General features: G+C 36.9%; 1 pseudogene; it reads left to right on the top strand.

The window, feature by feature from the left end:
• Nucleotides 1-1774: 1774 nt before the first annotated feature.
• On the top strand, nucleotides 1775-12114 carry LOC141494380 (eukaryotic translation initiation factor 3 subunit H pseudogene; annotated as a pseudogene).
• The last annotated feature ends 11773 nt before the right edge of the window (nucleotides 12115-23887 follow it).

A 23887-nucleotide genomic window follows, 5' to 3' on the forward strand; every position in this document is an offset into this window, starting at 1 on the left:
ACAGAGCCTCACACACTGAGACCCTTGTGGGAGTGTCCCAAAAGCTCAGGAAGTACCCCAAAACCATGCTCAGGCTGGGAAAATGAGTAAACAGTGAAAAAAAGAGGAACACCACTGAGAAATACTTTGCCTGTGAGGCCAAGAAAGATAAAAAAACTCAGTCTGAAGATGAGGAAGCACAAGCTCCTGCATCTAAAGACTCCAAGAAAAAACAGAAATTGGGCTCAGGCTATGACAGAGCTCAAAAAAGACTTTGAAAATCAAATGAGGGAATTAGAAGAAAAACTGAGGAAAGAAATGAGATACAGGAAAAACATGAAAATGAAGTCAGCAGCTTAATCAAGGAAATCCAAAAAAATCCTGAAGAAAATAGCATGCTAAAAACCAGCTTAGGTCAAATGGATAAAACAGTTCAAAAAGTTATTGAGGAGAAGAATGCTTTGAAAAGCAGAATTGGCCAGACAGAAAGAGATAAAAAAGCTCTCTGAGGAAAACAAAACCTTCAGACAAAGAATAGAACACAAGGAGATTGATGAATTTATGAGAAATCAGGACTCAATACTTCAAAACCAAAAGAATGAAAAATTAGAAGAAAATGTGAAACATCTCATTGAGAAAAAAACAACTGATAAGGAAAACAGATTTAGAAAGATAATTTAAAAATTATTGGAATACCTAAAAAGAGCCTTGACATCATTTTCAAAGAGTTACTACAGGAAAATTACCCTGATATCCTAGAAGCAAAGGGCAAAATTGAAATGGAGAGTATCCACCTATCTCCCCGAGAAAGAGATCCAAAAAAATAACAACCCCTAGGAATATTATAGCCAAATTCCAGAACTCCCAAGTCAAAGAGAAAATATCACAAGCAGCCAGAAGGACACAATTCAAATACTGTGGAGTTGCAGTCAGGATCACACAGGACTTAGCAGCAACTACATTGGAAGCTCGTAGGGCTTGGAATATAATATACCAGAAGGCAAAAGAACTGAGAATACAACTGAGAATCAACTACCCAGAAAAATTAATGTCCTCTTTCAGGGAAAAAAGATGGACTTTCAATGAACCAGGGGAATTTCAAATGTTCCTGTTGGAATGGCCAGAGCTGAATGGAAGGTTGGATCTTCAAATACAGGACTCAGGTGAAGCATAGAGATTGGAGGAGAGGGGGGAAATATGAGGGACTTAATGAGGATGAACTGCATGTATTCCTGTATAGAAAAATGAAACTGATAATACTCATATGAACATTCTCAATTAACAGAGCAGGTAGAAGGAGCTTTTATAGATGAAGCACAGGAGAAAGCTGAATTCAAAGATAAAATATGGTGTAAAAATGGAGTCAATAGAAAAAAGGGAAATGTAATGGGAGAAATAAAAAGGAGAGTGGGGAATAGGCCAAGATATTTCATATAATAAGATTTTTCTTTATTACAATGAGTTATTGCAATGATATGGAAGGGGAAAAGGCAAGGGCGAATGAGGGAATGTTTGCTCTCATCAGAGGTGGTTAGGAGAGGAAACAGCATATATACTCAATGGGGTATAGGCATCTGGAGTAAGAAGGAGAGAGGGAGGGGAGAGAGGGAGGGGAGAGAGGGAGGGGAGAGAGGGAGGGGAGAGAGGGAGGGGAGAGAGGGAGGGGAGAGAGGGAGGGGAGAGAGGGAGGGGAGAGAGGGAGGGGGAGAGAGGGAGGGGAGAGAGGGAGGGGAGAGAGGGAGGGGAGAGAGGGAGGGGAGAGAGGGAGGGGAGAGAGGGAGGGGAGAGAGGGAGGGGACAGGGGGAAGGGGTGGGGATGTGAATGAAGGAGGAGAGGATGGACCATGGGGGGACAGTGGTCAGATATAAAACATTTTCTTTTTTACTTCTTGCAAGGGGCTAGGAATGGAAGGCCTGTCTGGGACCATAGGGCCAGGTAGATGCTGGGCCTAAGGGGTGGTAGGGGGGCTCGGGTCCTCTTGGCCCCAGGGCCAGGAATCTGTCTGCTATGCCATTCAGTTACCCTACAGCAGAGTCAGAGTGAGAGGAAAGAGAAAACATAGTACATGGCAATGGAGAAATATGAAAGAAAGGAGTTACTATCAGTACTATCAGCAATGGCAATGGTGGAAAAATATGGAAGTAACTTTTGTGATGGACTTATCATAAAGAATGTGATCCACCCATAACAGAGTTGGTGGTGTTGGAACACAGACTGAAGCACATTTTATTATTATTATTATTATTATTATTATTATTATTATTAGGGTAGTACAGGGTAAATGGGACTGGGTGGCCTGGCTGGGGCAGCTTAGCAGGGTGATCATTGGGTTTCTGAGGCCAGATTTGGACCCGGGTGCTCCTGGCTCAAGGGCCACCACCTGGCCACCCCTACTATTATTAGTATTTTATTTTGGGTCTTTTTTTTTCTTTTTTTGGTTTTTGCAGGGCAGTGGGGTTGGAGTGACTTGCATGTCACACAGCAGGATGATTGTTGGGTGTATGGGGCCAGATATGGGCTTAGATGCTCCTGGCTCCAGGGCTGGTGCTCCATCCACTGTGCCACCTGTCCATACCTACAATAACTACTATTATTATTTTTAATTTTAATTTTAATTTTTTTCTATTCCCTTTACTTTATTGCTCAAGTGTGTCTATATTTTTTAAGGGAGGGGGTACTTAGTTTGCTCTAAAACAAGAATATTTTATTAATGTATTAAAAAAACATCATTTGTACAAAATGAGAATAAATAAATATTAAAAAAAAAAAGAAATGTTGTTGCCTTACTAAATGCAATGTTGCTGCCCTATTGAATGTATTACAAAAAGACATCACAGGAGTAAAGGACAGCATGAATTTCTTCACTTTGATGCAATAAAGGATAGTATTGCTTTGTCATAGGAACCATTTATAAAGTTTCACAATATAGAATTTCCAAAATGAATTTATATAAATTTACATATACATTGTTAAACATTTAAAGTAATTCACGAAATGAATTGCTTGAATTGTTCAAATGACTTGTTCTCCCTTCTCTAAGTATCCCAAAATAATAAAGTGCTCCACATGAACAGTGAAAACTATTGTTCAGTAAACACTTATGTCATGAAGGATATGATAATTAGAAAAGAATTGAATGAACCATTTACATAATGACTATATTTTGAAAAAGGATGCAAAGATTTTGTCATGAGTCTAACCTTGTTCAAAAGATCCTGTTGAGAAACAGAAATATATATACCTAACAAACCAAAATTATCTTTTAGTGCATTTAATCAAAATAGATAAGCAGATGATTGAGCCTCCAGAATGTCTGATGTCCTATATGTGGTTTTGCAGGGAATATGAAGATGGGTAACCTAGATAGAGAGCTTGATTCTATCCATACAAGGAAATCCTGGATTTAACCTCTGCGTGATACATGAATAAATAAATAAATGATGTATTAAATGCTTGTTAGTGGAGGGAAGCACTAGTCATTCTTGTTTCCCTTATCTCTCTCTAGACACTAGCCAAAATTACCTGTTCACCACTTCTAGGACATACCGTTTTTATTGCAGTCCTCTGACTACTATATAATAGGTGTCTAACAAATGTTTATTGAATAAACTAAATGAAAGAGGGTCTTTTTGCTGTTCCCCCCCCACTCCTTTTACTATGTTCTGTAAAATGATGCTTTTTTAAGGATATTGATCACTTTCCTAAATGTAAAAAAATTGGGTCAGAAGTCCTTCATTCTCTTTACTTAGTCAACATACTCAACTTTCCATTGCCCCTTTCCAAATATCCCTTCTGTCAATGTTGAGGTCTTTCTGAAATCTTTATTTTGGTGAATGGGCTACACAATTAAGGGATTAATCATGACTATATTTGATTGATCTTTATGACTCAAAGTTGTTAAATTCTTCCCTTCCCTTATGATTTTCAGTTTCCCTTTCTGATAGTTTTCCCATGAGAACCAAGGTTGCCTTTATATTTTTGTAATATGCTTATTGCAATACCTAGCACATAGCAAATGCCTAATAAAGGCTTGCTATCTGATTATGGATAGTGCTTCTATTTGTGGATTATATTGTGCTCATTGCAACTGTTCCAGTATATTAAAGACATCCTTGGCAGGGATTTATAATAACTTAAAAGAGGATTGATCTGTCCATATAGCATAGACCAATTAGAGGGAAGATGCCTTTCATCAAGATTTTAACATTCATTTGAATAGAAACCCTACAAAGTTTATTCATTTGTATGTATTAATGAGACAAGTAATACAGATGAATGAAGTGATGGAAAGTTGGAAGGATAGAGGAGTACAAGTGTAGAAAAATAGATGTATGGAAGGGGAAAATAGAGAGAAGAAGGAAGGAAGGAAGGAAGGACAGACTTTTATGGATAATACTGACCTAGTTCAACTGAGACAGTAAATACAAAGATTCTAGTAATCTGTGGGTGGGTAGAAAAGTGGCATAATAATTTTAACTTGGGTGAGGCAAAAAATGATGCATTTAAGTGTTCTAAACTACACATAGAAAATGAACAGATTTGTGTAACGTATCACAACTTAAGAACAACACCTGAACGCCATAAAAATATTAAGTCTTTTGTGCAACTACTGTACAAAAGACCAAGTAGATATCATCCAAGGGACATAGAAAAGAGAAAAAACTAAGTCAAAACCTATCCCCCCCTATGCATCCATGTGTGAATAGTATGAATGTTTCTGATCATCACTTCTTAAGGAAGGAAGAAGATCTAGAGGGCAAGATTCTAGAAGGGAATAGGAATTTATGGGTTGGAGGGACTGGGTGAATGATGGCCAGTCTAGGAATTTAAAGCAGGTGGATTCCAGACTTCAGAATTAAATTTTAAAAAGCTTTGAAAAAGTTTGAAAGATATTGATAAATTAATAATGTATATATCAAGCCCACAAGAATTAGTTTTAGGGGTCCTTACCTATATAAACATCAGTGGTAACAAATCAAAGGAAGCTATTTCAAAGATATTTATTTTTAATAGTATTTTATTCTTTCATATGTTTTTAATATTCATTTTTATAAGGTTTTTAGTTCCAAATTTTCTCCCTCTTTGCCTTCCCTCATCCCTCCCAAGACATGTAACATGATTGCACATGTATAATTAGTTATGCAATCATATTAAACCTTTCTACATTAATAAATGTCATGAAAAGAGAATCATAACAAAATAGAAAAATGAGAAAAAAATGAAAGAGTGAAAATAGTATGCTTTGTTCTGCAAGCAGACTCCATAGTTCTTCTGGAAGTGGATAGCATTTTCTACCATGAGTCTGAAATTTTCCTGGATCACTGTATTGCCAAAAATAGATAAATCTATTCTATACTTGATCATAGCACAATTTTGCTGTTATTGGTATAATTTTCCTTTGCTTCTTCTCACTTCATTTAGCATCATTTCATGAAAATATTTCTAGGTATCTCTGAAATTTTCCTACTCATCATTTCTTAGAACACATTGCATGTAGTCCATTATACTTATATATAAAAACTTATTCAACCATTTCCCAATTGATGGACATTGTTCAATTTCCAATTTTTTCCACCACACAAAGAACTGCTATGAATATTTTGGTACATATGGATTATATTCTTTTTTATGATCTCTTTGGGATACATATCCAATAGTGTTATTGCTGGATCAAAGGATATACACAGATTTCTGCTCCTTTGGGCATAATTCCAAATTACTCCCCAGAAAGTTTAGAGCAGTTTAAAACTACCAGAAATGCATTAGGATTCCAATGCATGCTCCATGTACTGATGGAGTGGTCAAAGGACATGAATAGACAGTATTCAAATGAAGAAATTAAAGCTATGCATAATCATATGGAAAAATGCTCCAAATCATTATTGATTGGAGAAATGCAAATTAAAACAAATATGAGATATCACCTCACATCTATCAGATTGGCTAAGATTACAAAAAGGGGAAATTATCAATGTTGGAGAGGTTGTAGGAGGATTGGAGCATTGATACATTACTGGTAGAGTTGTGAATAGATCTAACCATCCTGGAGAGCAATATGGAACTATGCCCAAAGAACAATAAAAATGTTTATTCCCTTTGACCCATCAATTCCAATTCTAGTCCTATATTCAGAAGAAATCACAAAAGATGAGAAAAGTCCCACATGTTTCAAAACATTCATAGTAGCTCTTTTTTTTTTGTAGTGACAAAGATTTGGAAATCAAGGGGATGCCCATCACCTGGGAATGGCTTAACAAGTTAGGGAATATTATTATTCTATAAGAAACCATAAATGGTCAGACTCTAGAGAAATATGGAATGACTTGCAGGATCTGATGCTGAGTGAAAGGAGCAGAACCAAGAGAACAATGTATACATTAATAACATGAGATGACCATCCTTGATGGGAGCAGTTCAGAGAGCTAGGACAACAATATTAGACTAATTATGGACAATGTTATCTCCATCCAGACGCAGAAAAAGAAAACAAAGCAAAAACCAAGCCTTCAGAATCTGATGAACACTTCATAGAAATTATCTTTTATGTATCTCTTTCCCTTAATCCTAATTCCTCATGCTGAAAATGACTAATCTGTAAACATGTTTATCAAAAATATGTATGTACAATGCTAACCTGAGTGTTCCCTGCTGAAGGGAGGTTGAAAGGAAATCTTGTAACTTAAAAATGTACATGTGTGTGGCAACTAGTAGCATAGTGGATAGATCACTGACCCTGAAGTCAGGAAAAGCTGAGTTCAAATCCAGCCTTAGATACTTAAAAATTGCCTAGCTGTGTGACCTTGGGAAAGTCACTTAACTCCATTGCCAATAATAATAATAATAATACATATAATAATAATAATACATATAATAGAAAAATAATTTAAATTAAAAAAAAAAAAACTACCTCAGGTGCCCAGCACTCCCCTTCATTTCGGCCACTCCAGAAAAAGCATACATCCAGCTCTCACTTCAGCAAGATGACTTTCATTTACAAGTCTTGTTTCATTCAGGCTTGCTATTTCGATATGACACCTGCTGAATTATCTTGCAAAAAGAGCTGTTTCTTTCAGGTCTATTGGATCTCATGTTCTCTTTGAGGGTATACATATTCCATATACTGATGTTGACTGGAATCTTTTTTTTTTTGGTTTTTGCAAGGCAAATGGGATTAAGTGGCTTGCCCAAGGCCACACAGTAGGCAATTATTAAGTGTCTGAGGTCAGATTTGAACTCAGATACTCCTGACTCCAAGGTCAATGCTCTATCTACTGCACTACCTAGCCACCCCAAGTGGAATCTTTTTGAAGAAGTTTTTGTAGATTTTTTTTTGTGTGTGTCTGGACCACTGTGTGGGATTCCCACCTTCCTTGGTAATCAGGCCAAGGATAAGTAAGCAGACAATTTTTAGGGCTCCTTTTCTAGCCCCATCCTCACATCAGGAGATAAGAAGTGTGATAGTTAAAAGAACTGTTCATTCACTCAGGGGCTGCCGAATCTCACTGCTGCTTTCAGTGGGGCAATGACCCTACGACCTGGACCAACTGTGTGCAGGGTTGTGATCATAGCTCCCTTGGTATCCACACCTTCATCACATGCCTATTACACATGACTTTGAGGAATGGCAACATAAGGGTGATAACCTCTGTTGTATGCATAAATTGAATTTAAGTGAGGTAGAGCTGCATGAAGTCATTTGCCTCACTCTTTTTTTCCAAAGTCATTATGATCCAGCATGGCAAGACTGAGTCAAAACAACCAGTAAGGCTCTAGATGTAGTGGATAACCTTCCTGTCTTCAATGTCTAACCAAGCTCTCAGTGTTCCACAGCATCTTCTTCAGCTGACTTCATGACCGTTGGAACAAAGTGGAAGACTTCATATGCTTAGGGTAGACAACCCTCACAATTCAGCATTGAATTCAAAACTCCCTCAGTTACCCTCAACCTGGTATAACTTGTTTGACTAAATGGTTTACCGGTGTGGGGCTGCTGTGGATGCTACAGCTTCTTGGAGCCACAGGTGAGCACACCCTAAACTAGATTACCTCTCAGGTAACATCACTGTGATAAATGACCACCAAAGTTAATAGGATCCGGGCATCAGAGAGCTGATCACATCCAATTCCACTCATTTTCCAGATGAGAAGATTGAAACAAAGTGGTATTCATCTTGCTCCTCACATACACCATTCAGTCTATAGTCTTGGTGCCTTTGCAAAGTCTACCACTATTGCCCCATTAAAGGGTGAGACAGACAGGATTGGAAGAGACTTTGAAAGACTTTGATTCTAACATCTTCATTTTGCAGGGGAAGAATCTGAGACTCAGGGAATCATGTGAGGTCACACATCTGAGATGTATGTTGACTCTCATTCCAGACTCTAAATCCTAGCGATTATCCTACAGTATCTCACATGGAGCATCTCTCTGCATCTTTGCCTAATCAAATATCTTACTACTTTCAAAACTCACTTCAAACACTGCCTTCAACATTATAGTTTAACTGCTAGTATCCTTCCTAAACTACTTTTAATGTATTCATTATATTCTTGGATCTGTACAAAGTTTCTCACTCATTAGGATTAATATCTCCGCAATATGGACCTCTGTTGGATGCCATTGTCATAATCCACAATGTGAAACATCATGGCTGGTGTATAGTAGATTCTTCAATGATGTTGGTTGCTTTCTAAATTTGTAAGGTCACAGAGCTCAGATTCAAATCCAATTCAGAATGATTTCCTGTAAATTCACTACTATTTCCTTGGAATGTGATCTTTCTGGAAGCTCACACATTCATCTCCATGACTGATTTGATCTTTATTCTAGACTCTAACAAGTTAGGAGAGCCTACCTATTATGGAATATTTTACATTATAATGACCTCTCTCACTAAATCAGCTACCGAAAAGTGTCCAAAAGCCATGCAACTGCTTCCAGTGCTCCAAAACACAGGATACAGTCTAAGCTTCCCTGGACTGTCTTGTTAAAGGAATAAAAGGGTGTTTCACTACCCAGTGACCACTATCATAATTCCCTATATGGGTTCCATGAAGGAGTAAAAAGGTTCTTGAATTTGGAATGAGAAAGTACTAGTTGAAATCTCAAATTTGATCCCGGTATGAACTTGGGCAAATCACTGATCCTCTTTGGGTCTCCATTTTTTCTTCTGGACTAGATGATCTCTAATTTCCTGTCTAGCATTTCATATATTTATTTATGCTTAGTGTCTTTCTTGGGCATACATAAGGCATCTCACTGCCCAAATATATTATTAAATGAAAATAATATTCATAAATGTTATTTTTATAAATCTTAAGATGCTATGTCAGTTTTAGCTTTGATGAATATGTTGGTGGTAGATGATGATGATGATAATGATGATGATGATGATAATGATGATGATGATGATGATGATAATATAGTTGGATTTAGGATTTTTAAGGAACATATGCTTTCCTTACGCTATGTATTTTCCTTTTCTCCTGCTTTCTATATTGGGTAACTCTTTCTCTTTTCCTTTAAATGTGAGCAACTGTAGTTCATAATAATTTATATTATCACCAAGAGCCCCTGAGAACTCAGTACACAGAGAAGCAGTGCTGTATACAAAAAGAAAATTGTCATTATTTTCCCCTTAAGAGATTGTTATTTCTTTTTTGTGGATGTAGGTTGCTTCATTCTATAATTTATTCATGCAATTCATGCATCTAAAGTTGCTTTTGTTAATTCACTAATACATTTTATTTCAGTACTTTATATCAGTATTAGGATTATTATAGATATTATTAGGGAATATGTCTATGGAAAATTCTTAGAAAAAGAAATATATATATACTATGACATCTCCTTTCCATTAGACCATCTTACAAGTCATGACTTGAATGTATGAAAGACGGTAATATTAGAATGCTTATTCACTTTTCAGGGTATATAATTCTGGAAACAAAGGTAGTCAAAAATCTAAACATATATGCAAATTCAAGTTAACCGAAATTGTCTTCTATTTTTCTAGTGTACTCCATTTTGCCTGTGGAAAAAGATTGAACATGCTAGAAATGGAAAGATTATTTCAGAAAAGGCACTGAGATGATGGATGACATACATGGGAGACAAAGAAAATAGAGATAGTCAACATTTTCTGAAGATTTATTAAAGGAAGATTTTTGAGTTGCTTGTTTTTGTTTTTGTTTAGCCTAAAGATGTGCAAGTGTTCACATGATAGTTGCCCCAAAGTACTTGAAAGTACATGATATAGAAAATGAATTTAACATGTTCTATTTGTACCTAAATGATAGAATGTGGACCAGTGGATGAAACAACAGAGAGATTAGTTGAGATTATGATGCAATAGTGGGAGAGGGGAACAGACATGACTTAGACTCAGGTGAGCCACCTGAGTAAAGGAAGGATATAGCTCAAATACTTTTTTGATAGGGAAATGTTAGTCTGTGCCTTTTTTTAAAAGTTTTTTTGCAAGGCAATGGGATGAAGTGGCTTGCCCAAGGCCACACAGGTAATTATTAAGTGTCTGAGACCAGATTTGAAATCATTTACTCCTGACTCCAGGGCCGGTGCTCTATTCACTGCACCACCTAGCTGCCCCATTCTCTGTGCCTTTTGAGGTTCTTTATTTATGCAATATCTACTTTTATATTTTCCTTCTATGAATATTATGGGGACCTCAGTCCCTTTTAAAGCATCAGAATTTCTCTTCCTAAAATCATTTCTGTCTCTGACTCTCTGTATCTCCATCTCCATCTTTCTTTCTCATCTCTATCTTTTTCTTTCTCTGTCTCTGTATCTCTTGCCTTCTCTCTGTGTCTCACTCTGACTCTGCCCCTCCCCCTCTTTCCTACCTCAGGACTTAGAACTCTATCCATCAGATTAGATATCTGCATCTATTACAGATCTCTTTCCATTGCTCAGCAAATACACATAGGCCACAATAACCAAAACTGTATACAGTATCAGGTTACAAAACACCAATATAGCATTCTAGTCTGTGACTATCATTCACCAGTTTCTTCATGATTTTAATATAGAAATGAAAACAACAGACACATGTTTGCAGTATTCTCTCCTTCATCACAAATAATGCCAGTTTTCATTCATTTATTCAGTTGATTTTTTATGTTTTTACTATCTATAGGGTTTAGTCTTATTATCATGTCCGATATATAGTCAATAGAAAGCATCAACAGCCTTCTACTAAGATGGCATCCAGTTTAGAAGTTACCAGCTGTAGCTCTACCAGTTTGACATCTACAACCAACCCGAGGAAAGGAAAATGCAAAGGGAAGTTCAGTAGATTCACACATGAAACAAGTGAAAATTGATAGACTGGTTGTTTTGAAAAATAATTAAACTTCACCAAGAAGAAAGACAGGGGAATGAAGTATTTGAGGAAGGACTTTTGGGTACCGGGGTAGTAAACAGATTTGAAATCATTCATTCTTTTCCCTTTCCCTAACATCCAAAGGAGGATGATTTGGATGAATTCTAATATCAGAAGGAGACAAAGCACAGTCTTCAATATTAATAATCTTCATGTTGTTTAGTGCCAGTCTCTCCTATATTTCTAATCCATTGAACAACATACAATTAAATAGTCTAAAGTTTTCATTTATGAGTCCATAATAATGTGCTTGAGAGTCTCTATTATTAAAGACCTATATTCTGACTCCTAAGCTGATGGATTTTTGTAAAGAGAAAGTTTTCTCCAGAAGCATTGAAAAAAGGCAATAATCAACTTTGAGAACATGATTGAAAAAGTGCTGATAATAATTAAAAATTTACATTTGGTCAATGTAATAATGTGAGAAGGAGAAAATACAATTAGTTACGACAAACAAATGTAAATTGCTTAGTCTAGTCAATAGTAATCCTCTGGGGAAGAACCTGTAGTTATTGATGGACAGAGATGTTGAGATGATGAAATGATTCAGGATATTGTGAAATACAACACTTATATGAGAAACTGCATCAACAAAAACATCAGAAGGAGCCATGAAGACAGAAGGAGAATCAACAATGCCAGAGTAAAAAAGCCTTTTCAATCCCTGGATTGGACTCCTTCAAATTCTTCAAATTCCCTGCCACTGGCCATGATGGACCTGATCCTTATTGCTGACAAATTAGCACATATTGCCAGAACATCAAAGTGTTAACTACATAGATTGTAAGCAAACTCTTCAAGGCTCAGACTCCCCAATGACATAATTAGAAAGAGGAAATCCATGACTTCTGGTTTGATAAATAGTCAACAGCTAAGTTGCTGACATGTACTCTGAGATTGCCTGCAGATAGCTCTTGCGAGAAATATTATTTCCTTAATGAAAATGACAGTACTCATTTGATATCATTGACTTACTTTGGAAATAAAATTGTTCTTATAAAAAAATAAGATTTGTTTTTAATATTAAAAATGGAAAGCATCGGGATAACATACTGAAATTTGCCAGCAGAACCCAAGGCTAATTAATGTATTGAAGAATGTCACTTCTGCCATTGCTGTCACCTTCACTCCCAGAATTTTCACCATTTACATTATGGGTACATGCCATATTACTTAATTGAATAGTGATCATTCTACCAAAATTGGAACAACATCTTTCAGAGGAAGTCTAGGGATCATTGTCTAATATGGTACTTTTCTGAGATACAGTCCTGTAAATGTCAAGAATAATTTGACACCCTGTGCTGCAGCAAACGAAAAATATGCTGAAATAGGCAACAATGGAGGAGAAAGACACATGGAGAGGAAGATCTGACTTAAATGAGTAGAAACTTTAGTTTCTTTGAATTTCAGCAATCCTTGTTCTCCTTGTTTCTACCTTAATTGAGGTAGATTCATCTGAACAGGGAGCTGGATGACAATGGAGGAAAGTGATGTTACTGGTTAAGAATGTTAAGGAAAAAAAAACCATTGTAAAAATATTCTTCCCTATATTCAAAATATTTCTTAAAGTATTTTCTCTTTTGGTTGGTAGCCAGGTGAAGATCATGAGAGTCTATATTGTTAAAACCCTTCAAATAATAAAATTCTGCATTTAAAATGACTGAAAAAACATTGTTTATAATTCACCAATTCCTAGCAAATTTTTATTTGAATAGAGAATGTCTATTTGAAAATCAGAGATTACCAATACAAATGAGTTAGTGATAACAATTACCATAGAGGACTTAGGGTACTTATTTTAATTTTTGAGGGAGAAAGAAAGATAACTGACTGAATAAAGTAATAATTGAAGATGACTTAAGAAGACTGACAAGGGGCAACTGAAACAAGTTGTAGAATAAATGGATTTCCTACTCTCTCCTCAAAATGTTTAACACTTAGTAGATACTTAACAAGTACCTTTGGACTGAATTTAACAACTAATCCAGATGACTATGAATTCCATTCTGGTCATTATGGTTTTTTTTTTTTTTTTTTTTAGACTTTTGCAAGGCAAATAGGGTTAAGTGGCTTGCCCAAGGCCACACAGCTAGGCAATTATTAAGTGTCTGAAACTGGATTTGAACCCAGGTACTCCTGACTCCAGAGCCGGTGCTTTATCCACTGCACCACCTAGCCACCCCAAGAAGACCAAATTTACAGCCATCATTACATATTTAAATAGGGGAGATTAAAATCTCATACTAAAAAATCCCCACAAAAATGAACTTTTGGAAAAAGAGGAATAAGTCTCATTCTAAAGTAGGCAATTACGTCACTTTCATTATCTCCCTTTTAATACTCAATGAATAAAAAAAGTATTGTGGCAGCTAGCTGACACAGAGGATAGAGCACTGATCCTGGAGTCAGGAGGAACTGAGTTCAAATCTGGCCTCAGACACTTAATAATTGCCTAGCTGTGTGACCTTGGAAAAGTCACTTAACCCCACTACCTTGACGAAAAAAAAAATACTTATTGAGAATGCTGTTGTACACAATGTTGAAAAGTATAAGTTGGTCTTGACAACCTTGAAAATCCCACTTAGTTTGAATTCCCTTAATTTGTTTGAGAATGTGGGGTCCTGTGAGTTAAATATATTTTTTTTTATCATTGTTATAATTCAATAACAAAAGTCAAAGAAGTTCAGAATCTATGCTGGTTTTCACAACCCTAATACCATACGTATTGACCAACAGGATTCAGTGAAGTCCTTTGAAAATATTTCCATGCCAAGTTGTTAATTCAATAAATTTGCTGAAAATCTATGCCATTATCAATTGACTTCATTTCATTATTTAACCTAAACATTAGAATGGAAGATACTTAGTATTACATACACACCAAATAAGCATATATGTCTATGCATACATACAAATGTAAGTCTATGGATGTGATTTGTTTGATTGTTTCAGTTATATTTGACTGTGACCCCACTTGGGGTTTTCTTGGTAAAGATACTAGAGTGATTTGCCATTTTTCTTCTAACCATGTCCTACAAATGAGGAAATTTAAGCAAAGAGAGTTAGAAGTGACTTGCCCAGAGTTAAAATCACTAGTCTTATTTGGATACAGATCTTCTTGATTTCAGGTCTGACACTCATCTACTACACTACCTAGAAGCATATATAAAGTAAGGCCCTCCAGTAAGTGCTGGGAAAACTATACAAGACTGAAATATTCCCTACCTACAAAGCTTTGATATTATACATATGACAAAAAAGTTTATAGATACAAAAGACAATTAACTGGGCTCAGTAAGTGAAGAGAAGGAACAATCACACATGGGAAACAATAGTGCTATCCTATGACTCTGAAGTATGCTCTATTGTCAATACAAATTTCTTTATTAATGAAGGTTGTTTTTTCTATTGATGCTTTTCTATAGCTTCCTTTCAGTCTTAACTCAAAGCAACCTTATTCACAAATATTTACCCAACTTGCTTCCAACTTTTAATACTTTTCCCTCTAAAATTATGCCCCTTCCACTTTGCGTGTGAGTGTGTATGTGTATCTTCTATAGGTGATTTATATTTTCACTCTTATTATAATGTGTGATTCTTAAGGGGAAGGGATTATCATCATCACAAACATTATCATCATCATCGTTATCACCACTGACACTTCCACTATCACTATCACCATCACTACTACTACTACTACTACTACTACTACTACTACCACCACCACCAGTATACACATTATATGACCTTTCTCTACTATCTTCAATTCTTACTGTTAGTTATGCACATAGTAAGTGGTAAATTCACTGTTTTAGATTCATTTATTTAAAGATCTCTAAGTTCTCAAAAGTATAAAAAAGGGGACCCAAAGTGTAAAACAATGATAAAAGGTTACACATGTTTTTGTTTTGTGTTTTTTTAAAACTGATGAATACTTTGGATATATCATCTTGGCTTAATCTTTCAAAAACCTTTTAAAGAAGATGCTGTAGGGACAACTAGGTAGTACAGTGGATAGAGTATCAGCCCTTGAGTCAGGAGGACCCAAGTTAAAATCCAACCTCAGACATTTAACAATTACCTAGCTATGTGACCTTGGGCAAACACTTAACCCCATGCCTCACCAAAAAAGAAAAAAAAATTGTTAACAACATTTTATATTGGCAGAAGTTGGGTGAAAGAGGTCAATATACTTGCCTACTTTCACACAGTCAGGATATATGCCTAAGGAGGCTATGAACTCAGAATAAAAGAAAAAAGTACAATTAGGTGGCAAAATATCATTAACAATAATGAATATAAAAAGCTGTGAAAAACAATCTTCTCATAAACATAAATGACCAAAAAAGAGGGTTGATGGGCCAGTCTTTGTGTGAAAGTGATTGAGGATATGTTCTCCAATACTCTGTTTCTTATACCTTTCCTTGTTTAAAGATTAGAGAAAGGCTTCCAGCATATTACATGAAGCATTTGTGGTAAGTCAAAAAAAAAAAATCACAAACAGTACCCTCTCTCTCCTCACCCCAGGCTTCAGACTTCCCTGTCATCCTAAAGACAACTCAAAGCTCACCTTTCCCACAGTATGCAATCCTCCATCTATGTTTTATTTACATACTGTCTCTTCCATTTTATGGCAAATTCCTTTAGGGAATAGATTGTTTTGTGAACAATCTGACTTCAGAAAACATAACCATCAAAATGCCTTAGCTCTGAAATAACCATTTAAAATATTCTTGTGTTCTTTGTACTTTTTTCACCTACCATCCAATTCATCTGCCTGTTTTTCCACTCCATCTAATATTTTATATTTATAAAGAAATATTGAAGATAGTGGAATAAAAATGGTAAAAAGAAAATTTTCAATTGGCAGTTTCCTAAATTGTTTTTGCAATGAACAAACATGAATGAACACACACACACACACACACACACACACACACACACGTAAACCAAAAAAAAAAGGTGAAACCAAATTTTTAGCAAGAAAATAAAAAAAAGTGACAGTGAATTATTTTTTAAAAATGGGGGTTCTAAGCATTTAAAGGTATAACATATCCCCTGACAGCTGCCTTGAATGTATCCTATAGGTTTTGGTATGTTGTTTCATTATTGTCATTATCTAGGATGAAATAATTAATTCTTTCTATAATTTATTGCTTGATCCACTCACTCTTTAAAATGAAGTTATTTAGTTTCCAATTAGTTCTGGGTCTATACCTCCCTGGCCCAGTATTGCATATGAGTTTTGCCGCATTATGATCTGAAAAAGATGTATTCACTATTTCTGTCTTTCTGCAATTGATCATTAGGTTTTTATGTCCTGGTACATGGGAAATTTTTGTGTAAATGCCATAAACTATAGAAGAAAAAGGATATTTCTTTTTCTACCCATTCAATTTCCTTCATAAGTCTATCTAGGGTTTCTAACAATCTATTTACCTCCTTCACTTCCTTCTTGTTTCTTTTGTGATTAGATTTATCTAAATCTGAGAGTGGGAAGCTGAGATCACTCACTAGTAGACTTTTGCTGTCAGTGGATTCCTGTGGCTGTTTCAACTTCTCCTCTAAGCATATGAATGCTGTACCATTGGGTGCATACATATTTAGCATTGAAATCACTATTATCTATGGTAGCTTTTAGGAGGATATAGTTTCCTTATCTCTTTTAATGATTCCTTCTATTTTTGCAACTGCTTTATCTGAGATAAGGATTGCTACTCCCCCTTTATTTCACTTCAGCTTAAGCAAAACATATTTTGCTCCAACCTTTTACCTTTACTTTATATGCATCTCTCTGCTTCAAGTGAGTTTCTTGTTAGCAGCATATTGCAGGATTCTAGTTTTTTATTCTATTTTATTTTTTGCAAGGCAATAGGGTTAAGTGGCTTGCCAAGACCACACAGCTAGGTAATTATTAAGTGTCTGAGGCCAGATTTCAACTCAGGTACTCCTGACTCCAGGGCCACCTAGCCATCCCATATTCTGGTTGTTAATCCACTCTGCTATTCACTTATGTTTTAAGAGAGAGTTCATCCCATTTACATTCAAAGTTGTAATTACTAACTTTTTATTGCATCCATGCTATCTTCCTTCTGTTTGTAATTTTCCCCCTTTTTTCCCCTTTATCCACATTCCCCAGTGTTTTATTTCTGAATACTGCCACCTTCAATGTGTTTTCCCTCTTATATCAACCCTCCTCCCCTTTCTTTCCCCTTTTCCCTTTTCCCCCATCCTTCTGTTAGTTCCCCTTTTTCTCCTCCTCCTCTTCATTCCCCCTCTCTCCATTTACCCTTTTATTGCTTGAAAGGTAAATTAACTGAATTGTAGTCACAGGTAAGAGTTAAGTGATGAGGTGGGCATCAAAGTAGAAAGCTGCCCTCACACAGGAATAGAGTACTAGTCTTCCTTGAACACACATTGCATCCTTCCCAGGAACTACAATCCAGAACAATAGGTGAAAGAGCTTCCAGATGACATCCATTTTTGCTCCCAGTGCTAGTAAATGGGTGTCCTGGTAACTTTTTACCCAAGTGTTCAGTTCCTTTACTCTCCTTGTCCACTAGACTGTCTCACACTGCCATTACTGTGATTTTTGTCCAGTTCTGATTCTATTGCTCTGTTATGTTCCTGGCCAGCCCCCAGTTTTATTTTCTTTTGAAAGATTGTATTTATTTTGAGTTTTAGAATCCCCCCTTCTTGCTTCCCTTCCCACCCCCCCACCCCCACAGAAATGCATGTATCTTAGTTAACTTTAAGCAAAATCTGATGAGATGAAGATTCAGGTGGTTCTCATCACCTCCCTTCTTTCCATCAATTACAATAGGTCTTCCAATCTCTTAATGTTGCTGCAGTCAGGTCCTATGTAATCCTTACTGTGACTCCTTGGTATTTACATTTTTTTTCTGGGTGCTTGCAGGTTTTCTTTTATCTGATAGTTCTGGAATTTGGCTACAACACTCCTTGGTGTTTTCATTTTAGGATCTTTTTCCAGAGGGGATTGATATATTCTTTCAATAACTATTGAGCCCTCTGGTTCTATGATATCAGGGCAATTTTCCATCACTAAATCCTGTAATATTAAGTCCAAGCTTTTCTTCTCTTCAATGTTTTCAGGAAGACCTATAATTCTCAGGTTCTCCCTCCCTATCTGTTCTCAAGGTCAGTGGTTTTGTTGATGAGGTATTTTACATTTTCTTCTATTTTTTTGATCTTTTGATTTTGTTTAACACAATTTTATTGTCTCATGAAGTCATTAGTTTCTGCCAATTTCATGCCTTTTTTTTAGAGAAGAAGATTTAGTTGGTCAATTCTATTTTTTGAAGGAGTTTTCCATTTGCCCAAGTGTAGTTTTGAGTCATTTTCTTTTTGCATTTGACCAACTGAGGATTTGAGAGAATCATTTTCTTTTTGCATTTGCTGATTTGAAGATCTAAGAGAATTATTCTCATTTTGTATTTGTCCAATTGTATTTTCCAAGGATTTTTTTCTTGTTTTGAGATATTAATTTTCTCTTGCAAAGTGTTAATTTTCTCTTGAATTCCTTTTCGCAATTTTTCCAATTAATTTTTAAACTCCTTCCTCATTTCTTCAAGGTAGTCTTTCTGGGCTGGAGAACAATTCATATTCTCCTCAGCAATGCTAGATCTGTCTGGGTTAGAATCTGTCTCTGCTAAGTATTTCTCCATGGACCCCCCTTTTTGCTGACTTTTCTTCATATTTCTAGGATCTTGTGTTGGGGGGGTGGGCTGGCTGTCACTGAGAGGGTTGCTTTAGAAGAGCCTAGCGACTTTGTTCACTTGGCTTAGTAATTCCAAGTGCCGACCAGTAGGGGGAGATGTTTTCTTTCTTTGGAGTGTTTGGAGCCCTCAGCAGCAGGGTCTGAGTTGACCTTGAATAATGGGCTGAGCCCTGGGGGAGGGAGTTAATCTCTTTCCCTTGAGTGAACTCAGTTGACCATGACTAAGCCTGAGGGGGTGGGGGGATTGTTTGTTGTTTGTTCTGGGCAAAGGGCTCCACTGAAAGTATGGAGCTCAAGTCACAAGCCCAAGTGATTGTTCTCCAGGAATGCTATGAAACTCTGAGCTGGAATTCACCCTCCTATAGTTCCTCTCCCCTGGGCCAAAGACTGCAGCTAAAGTTGGATCTCGCATCTGCCACTCAAAGTCTGTACAGCCGAGGTTGGTCCTCTGGTTCCCCCCCAACTGTGGTCCCTGAGCTGATTCTCTGCTCCTGTCTCCTGGTTCATCCACGTCCCCCAAGACAGACCTTCATGGTAGACATTCTTCTCCTAGCTTCTCTTTCTGTGTTTTGTCAACTGAATTTCTATTCAGAGGTTTCTTTCATGTTGTTTCTGAGGGGAAAGAGGGGCACTTAACAGAGTGTCTGTCTTCTCTCTGCCATCTTGGCCGGATATCATTAAGGATATGATTTCTCTATCATCACTTTCAACTGAGATCGATGTGTACCATGGAAACAATGTAAAGACTAACAGACTGCCTTTGGGGGGGGGGGATGGGGGAGGGAAGCAAAAATGGGGGGGATTGTAAAACTCAAAATAAATCTTTAAAAAAAAATAAAAATGGGGGCTGACCAGGAACATAACAGAATAATAGAATCAGAAATGGACAAAAGCCACAGAAATGGCAGTGTGAGACAGTCTAGTGGACATGGAGAGTAAAGGAACTAAACACTTAGGAAAAAAGTTACCAGGACACCCATTTACTTGTACTGGGAGAAAAAAAAATGGATGCCATCTGGAAGCTCTTTCACCTATCATCTTGTTCTGGATTGTAGTTCCTAGGAAGGATGCAATGTGTGTTCAAGGAAGACTAGTACTCTGGTGTAGTGTGAAGGCAGCTTTACCTGTGACTACAAGAAACCATAGCATGCACAGTGGTCACAACCAAGTAACCCCTTTTAGTAGGTTGGCTAAACCAGATTAAGAGTAAACCAAGGAGTCTCAAATTCAACAGTGAGTTGGCAAGTATGTGAAGTTTTCCACTGATGGAATGAGCAGAGGAGAGCATTTCATTCCAATGCCCATGATGCAGCTGAAGCAGATGTTGAGGAACACTTAGAGCTTGGTCAGACATCAAAGATGCCAAAGTCATCCGCTGCAACTACAGCTGTCACCAGTTGTCTTGACTCTGCCTTGCCACTGGATCATGATGACTTTGGAAGAGAGAGTGAGGCCAACAACTTCATGCAACTCTATATCATTTAAATCCAATTCTCTCTCTCTCTCTCTCTCTCTCTCTCTCTCACACACACACACACACACACACACACACACACACACGACATCACCTAAACCACATTACCATTTCTTAGTCAAAGTCTGTGGAGACAAGGCAAGTGACACAGTAGAAAGGTGCTAATATACTGGGATTTATGTTCCTAATCCTGCACATGACCCCCAAGCCATGGGCTTATTTCCCAATGGAAAGCAGTGGTGGCATTCAGCAGCCCTCTGTGTCATTGAGCAGCTCTTTTCAGGATCAAACTGTTATTCTCCTGATGGAGGCAGTTAGAAAAGGTTCCATAAAAATTGTTTGCTTACCCAACCCTGGTCTGATTACTTGAGCAGGAAGGGACCCTATAGCATGGCCCAGACACAAAATACAATCTACAAAAAAAATCTTCAAAGAAGATTCTGCTTACCATCAGAGCATGGAATGTGCACACACAACTGTAGACAGTTCAAAATACAATAGACCTGAAAGACAAGCAGCTCATTCTTGCAAGAGAACTAAAAAGGCATCCCATCTAAATAGCAGCCCTGAATAAAATGAGGCTAGTAAATGAAGACCACTTTATTGAAGTCAAAGCTGGATATACGTTTTTTCTGGAGTGTCCACAGTGATAGGGAGCCCCATAAACCTGGGGTAGGTTTTGTGAGGAAAAGTGATCTAATCAACAAGCTTGAATGCCTATCAAAAGGATTGACAACTGGTTCTTGGCAATGGCATTGCCACCTGCAGGAAAATATCATGTAACCATTATGCGTGCATATGTTCCCACCATGACAAACCCTGATGAAGTCAAAGAAAAATTTTATGAAGAGTAGGAGACCTTTAGTATCAATGTACCAAGAGGACAGGCTTAGAACTCTGGGTGATTTAATACTGGACTTGATCAGCATAAAAGACATGACAGGGAGTCCTCCAGAGGATTTGAGTTGGAAACAGCAACAGAAACAGCAATGGTCACCTACTAATGAAGACTTGTGCATCTCCTGATCTTCATCACAAACATTATTTCCCATTTGCCTAAATGCATTAAAACTTTCTGGATGTATCCTTGTAGCAAATATTAGCATTTAATAGATTATGTGACTGTAAGGAGAAGAGACATACAGGATGAGATAGTGACAAAGGCAATGTGTGGTACAGAGTGTTGGACTGATTAAAGTTTCATATTCACATAAATATTCACATTCAACCAAAATAGGGCAAAAAGGCAAAATGAATAGCAGAAGAATTAATGCCAAGATATTACTGTGTGTCTCTGAGCAAGAACAGTTTTTGCTAACTTGAGGGAAAACAGTCAACACACAGCTGGCAACAGTGGAGCAGAAAAGGAATAGGCAGCTTTCAGAGATCTGTTGTACAGCACTGCATTTGCTTATCTGAGTCAGGACACGCAAACATCAATATCACCTGTGATAACTCAGGTGTGCATGTGAACATTTACTTGAGAGCCAGGTTGAAGAGGTGTCTCACAAACACTTAGATGTTATGAAAGTAAACACTTTAGTTCATGAAAACAATCTCTTCACTTTATTATTGAATACCCACACTTTTATAACAAAACTTATCTCAGACATGACAAGTCAGACAGAACCCAGTCATATAGCTTCCCTGATTAAATTTATATTTATCCTTTGAAGTCTATAGACTTCCTAATCAGAAAGCTTCCCACACATCTTTAGTGCCACAGATGTTTTAGGTCAGGGTTCACTGGTGAGCCAACAAATACATTTAAGAGAAAGAATACATGCATATCTCTGGTGACAAAAGTCACCAAAGACATGTGTAAATCACTCTTAGGGGCTGGCCCTAGACACATCACGACTAGTTTGATAAAAATCATGGGGAAATACAGAACAGCTAAATGATAAATGAGAATTCCACAGGGTTTACCAGTAGGATAGTTCATCCATTTCTAAAAAGATGGCATTTAATTCCATCAAAAGTAAATTGCAAGCAAAATTTAGGACTCTTAACTCAGTAAAAAGGTACATGAAATTCAAGGGCTTTTATTATGACCTGAATGTTAGTTATGTGTCAAAGATATGATGAAAGTAAATTATTCACTGCTGATAAAACCACATTCATTCATCATAGAGGCATGAGCCTAGAGATTTGAACTGACTACTTCCATAATATTCTTAGTAGACCATAATTAATTAATGTACAAGCCATTGATCGGTTACCTCAAGTTGAAATCTATCAGTCCTTAAGTTTCATCTGAAGAAGAGGTTTTGAATATCATTAGGCTCCTTTCAAATATTCACAGGCAAATCAGCTGGTGTTGATTCTATTCCAGCTGAATCTACAGTCTAGGGGATACACTGCTCATCTAAAAGCTAACTGAAATTTTCCAGGTTATATGACATGACAAGATTATCCCTTAAGAATTTAAGGATGCCTATTCAAAATGGGAGTCTTTCTCTTTTAGTCATTGCTGGTAAGATTCTTGCCAGAGTCCTTCTCAATAGATTAATCCTTCACCTGACAGATGGTCACCTCCTGGAAAGCCAATGTGACATGAGAAAGTTTAAAGAACAGTTGATATTGTGTTTGTTGCCTGATAACTCCAGAATAAAAGGCCAGGAGCAGAACAGAGGTCTTTATACTTTTCTAGATCTGACCAAGGTGTTTGATACTTTTAGTCATTAGGATTTATGGAAAATTATGTCAAAATTTGGTTTCCCAAAGAAGTTTTTCAGTATTATACATAAGTCTCAAGATATGTTTTGCCAAATTCTGAAGAGGAAGATGCTCTAGAGATTTTCCAGTCATCAAAGGTTGTGTCCTCCTCATGCTTTTCAGCATGATGTTTTCAGTCATGATATCAAACACCTTTCCTGAAGACAAATAATATATCAAGGTCAGCTACTGAACTGATGACAAATTCTTCAGCTTGAAAATGCCATGGGCCAAGACCAAAGTGGAGAAAATGTTCATACAGGATCTTCTGTTTGGAGATGATTGTGCCCTCAATGCAGCCTCTGAAGCTAAGATGCAACAAAGTATGGATTGATTCTCTACTTCTTGTGCCAATTTTTGACTAACAACACCATGAAAATACAGGTTCTCCATAAGTCAGCATCGGATTATCTTATGTGTAACCATTGATTACAGCAAATGGAGAAGTTTTGAGTACGATGGATAAGTTCACCTCACCCTGGCATTGTTCCTTCTAGGGTGGTACACATTGACAATGAGGCTAACAAATGCATTGCCAGAGCTAGCTCACTATTTGGGAGACTCTGTAAGCAAGT

This window comes from Macrotis lagotis, chromosome 1, assembly GCF_037893015.1.
Source record: "Macrotis lagotis isolate mMagLag1 chromosome 1, bilby.v1.9.chrom.fasta, whole genome shotgun sequence".
Classification (NCBI taxonomy): domain Eukaryota; kingdom Metazoa; phylum Chordata; class Mammalia; order Peramelemorphia; family Peramelidae; genus Macrotis; species Macrotis lagotis.